The sequence below is a fragment of the Mus caroli genome, unplaced genomic scaffold (genome assembly GCF_978045245.1).
Source record: "Mus caroli unplaced genomic scaffold, Mus_caroli_1 scaffold_17, whole genome shotgun sequence".
Taxonomy (NCBI): domain Eukaryota; kingdom Metazoa; phylum Chordata; class Mammalia; order Rodentia; family Muridae; genus Mus; species Mus caroli.
The window spans coordinates 15,883,387-15,887,660 of NW_028227272.1; the positions used below are offsets into that span (position 1 = coordinate 15,883,387).

The window sequence follows — 4,274 nt, forward strand, 5'->3', positions numbered from 1 at the left end:
TGTAAACAGCTTCCAGAATATTCTCTCTAGGACATACCTTTGGAGCCTGTGGTTAAGAACTGTTCAGTCAGGATGGCTTAACCTCCACCTCCTATTTACAGGTTTCATTTAACAGCCACAAAAGCTGTTTTGTTGCAATTAAAATATTTAATTAAAATACAGCACCTGATTTGTGGTTTTTACACAACTGAATAAAACCCTACATAATAAAATTGTTTACATCTTCCTTTCATTCTAGTAAGACAGATTACTATCCCCTCAAAACAAAACAAAAAACCTTTATAGTTTTAAACTTGATCATCCTATTTCATAATTGCCAAGACTGTTTCTAGTGGGCTTCTGAAAATGCACCTTGACACCTGGCCTGAAGGAGGAGTAAGGCACATGTGGATATTATGGTGAGAACTGGCAGGTAGCCCCAGATGCCTGGTCTGGTGTCCTACATGGCCCTGCCAGGCAAGTCAGCCCTGATACAATAGCTAGCACTCTGAAGCACATTTCCAGTCCGGTGGCTCCATCTCTGAGTTCAATACTGAAAGCATATTAAAGGAAGATTCACTTTTAAAAAGATGAGCTTTTCAAAATGCTCCATCATGAGCCTGGGCTGGCCAAAGCTGCCAGCATCCATGGGTGTGCTGAACAGGTTTTCTGAGGTACTTGGGGGACAACCCAGAAATCAGACTGCTAAGGTAGACAGCCCAGGCCACGATGACAGCTTTAGGTTCCAGTAGGTGAGTGGGTCACAGCTGTGTTCCAGCACCTCTTCCTCTAAATACGCAAGCACCATGTCTTCAGGTAGCTTCTCTCTCTGATCTCTCTTTATTGGTTCGAGTGACCACAGGCTCTCCTCTGTGCCAGTGTCTTTAAGTGGGAACCCTGAGTCACAGCCATTGGAGGTGGCAGTGTCCTCTGAGGTAGAATTCAGTATTTCTAGCTCCCTGATTAAGTCTTGCCTGTACTGCTCTGCCTCCTCCTCTGTGAACAGGGAAGCTTTGTAGCGAGGGTCCAGCAGTGTGGCAAAGATGTACCTGGGGTCATGGAGGGTGGCAGACAGGCGGCTCGCCATGGCTTCCTTCAGGGACTTAAGCACAGTATCAATACCCATGGTCTCCCCAAACAGCATCTCCACTTTTCTGCTGAGGATGTGGATCATGGGGATGACCTGGCTCAGCGTAGACATGTGGGCACTCATCTCTCGGCTTGCAGCATCAAATGGTCTCAGCACATGGCACACAGACTGCATGACCTCCCACTGGTCACAGCTGATCAATTCTCTAAAGATACACCCAATGGATACCTCATTAACTGCCCTCTTCTGCTCAATCAGACGTTCAAGCATGTGGAACGATGTGTTCCACTTAGACAGTACATCCTGGATCAGCTGGTGCTGTGGCAGTTCGTACTCTTTCTGCAGTTCTGCTAACTTTTCTCTTGCTCTGGGTGACCAATGGACCTGCTCACACAGCTTCCGGGCAATACTCAGTAAGTTCTGCACCATCCTCTGGCTCTTGATAGCCTCACTCACAATCAGATTCACTGTGTGACTGAAGCACTGCACACGTGAGTGTTCACCCTCACTCAGCATCTTCCCTATGCTTGGATTGTCAGTGACAGTGATGCCAATCTGAAGGCCAATGGAAGTCACCCAGGCTTCCCACCAACACTCCAGGTGCTTCTGAATGCTATTTTCACTATAGTCACAGTGGATTTGTGAGACATCTAAAAGTGCTGAGCAATGGTGGTCCTCACAATGTGGTCGGACAGCGGATGCGAAGGTGACCTAGTGAGCTGTAAGGGTCAGGTATTCACGAGTCTGGCTACTCATTCATATTCCAGAGGTGAAGTGAACCACACCACTCTCAGCTTTCTTCAGATGTGACATAATTATCTGTTTCATATTGTCATACATACCTGGGATAGCTGTTCTTGAGAAGTAGGAAGGGGAGGGTAGAGAGTACTGAGGTTTCAAGTATTCGAGCAGCCTGTTAAAGCCAACGTTGTCTACAAGGGAGTGTGGCTGAAGGTCAAGTGCAATCATTTCAGCTATGAGACTTGTGATTTTTTTTGGTAACTGGATGAGAGTCATAGAACTTCTCTGTGGAGTCACGGAAAGAGGAAGGCCCTGAGAGCTCTGTGCCCAGAGGCCTCCGGATGCCTGGAGAACGGGACAGAGTGGCCTCTGAGACATCATTCTTGAGTACATGGCCATGGAACCGCTGCAGATGTCTCAGGAGACAGCTGGTGCCCAGGTTGGTGGGCTTCTTGTCCCTGCTGATGGTCTGGCCACAGTGCAGGCACACCACCTTTGTTGAGTCTGCTGAACAAATAGAAAAGTGATTCCACAGACTGGAGGTCTTCTTGCTATTAGTAGGAAACACACCTTGATGTTTTTTTCTGACCGCTGCTGGCAAGTCAGCTAATTTGGAGGAGCTTTCTGCAGAAGCCAAAGTGGCATATGGAGTGTTGGCCAAACTTGCACCCAGAAAGTCCTTCTGGTTCCCAACCCCCTCAGAGTGGCGTCTGTACAGGTGTTACATCAAACAACTGGTGCCAACATTTCCCTTCTTCCCCTGACTAATAACGCAGCTACAGTACTGGCACACTGCTTTGAGACTGTCCACGGGGGCCAGGGAAAAGTGATGCCAGACTTCCGACTTCAGTCTTCTCATCACCTTCTTATTTTGCTGGAAGACAGTGCCTGATTCAAACCTTGGATTTACCGTGTCTGCTGGCTGCTTCTCTGGAGAGGACACTACAGAGGCCTCCCCCAAGTCATCAGAGGATGACAACATGGACACATCTTCCCGGGACACATCCCCGGGATTAGTGTGTGATGACAGGTCCTCAGGAAGCCTGTCTGGGGATGAAGAGGCAGAAGGGGACTCTTTGACTTGTTTGCCTGGAGACAACAATGCGGAGTTGAGATCCCCTTCAGGGGGCAGCAGGGCAGGCAGCAGGGTTGGGGGCATAGGGTACAATGGTGGGATGCCTGTGTTGCCCCCGTTCTCCTGCAGTACAATGGAGCGATGTGCTCTCCATATGTGCCTGATGAGGCAGCTTGTGCCCAGGTCCTTCCCGTTTTTCCCTACACTGAACTCATTCATACAGTGGACACAGACAGCCTTGGAGCTATCGAGGGGTGACAAGTAGAAGTGCTTCCAGACGGCTGACCTCCTCCTGGACCCAGATGTGCTTTTGGGAAGAGAAAGGTTTCTGTCTGCCATGGTTTCTGAAGTGTCGTCAAAATGGAGCATGGAGAGGTTGGGGGAGGAGCCTGCCAAGGCCTCCTCTCTGCTGTACTTTTCAGTGACAGACACATCAGAGGACACCTCTTCAGAAGAAACTACAGTCACAGACTCTTCCATTATTTGGTCAGGGGATGGGATCTTGGGAGCCATTTTCTGGACAAGTCTGACAGGCTAAGGTCTCCCACATCTGCAGGCTGTGGTGGAAGCAACAGAGAGGGAGGGGAAAAGGAGGACCCTGCCGATAGACTTCCATTTTCTTGAATGAGCTTGGTGGGGTGTGCCCGCCTCACATGTCTCATGAGGCAACTTGTACTCAGGTCTTTCTCATTCTTGCCCCTACTGAACTCTTTCATACAATATGTGCAGATCGCCTTAGTGCTATCTCGAGGGGAAATAGAGAAATGCTTCCAGGCTGGAGACTTCTTCCTGGAGCTTATGTGTCGACTGGAAAGAAGGCTCTGGGTCACAGCTTCCAATGGCTACGTTGTACAGTGTGCTACTATACTGGGAGAAGAGTGACCCAGCCATCCGCACTCTCGGCAGCTAAGAACTTCCCAGAGGGCTGACAGGTACAGCTCGCTGCCCTGATGTCTGCCTGTTCATCGCCACTGTCTGTCTGTCTCATATCCTCTGACTCACTTTTAAAGTCCACTTGTTCCAAACTGTGACAAGGAATTTGATCATCATCTTCCTCCTCTGTTTTGAAATTTACTTTGTCAGAAACAAAATCACTGTCCCCCTTGGGACAAGTTTCTTGCTTATCCTCCATGACCAACCATAATTATCCTGGTTGCTTTATCATTCTGACATCTTACGTTAATAAAAACTGCTTATAATGTCCACTTGTGAATCCTAAAGTAGATTTTATTCACTTTTTCATAATCTCATTTTCTAGGCTGTTTACTATGGCTGACCATGAATGTCACTGGAAAGCTCACACAAGCACACTGTCACAGGGCATGGAGTGCTGTTCTGTAGGAGTACTGCAACCAAATACTTCTTGTTGTATACACCAATGCATGCAGC

General features: G+C 48.3%; 1 pseudogene; it reads right to left on the reverse strand.

Moving 5' to 3' along the window:
• Positions 1-526: 526 nt before the first annotated feature.
• LOC147000593 (zinc finger BED domain-containing protein 4-like) lies at positions 527-4,017 on the reverse strand (annotated as a pseudogene).
• Positions 4,018-4,274: the final 257 nt, after the last annotated feature.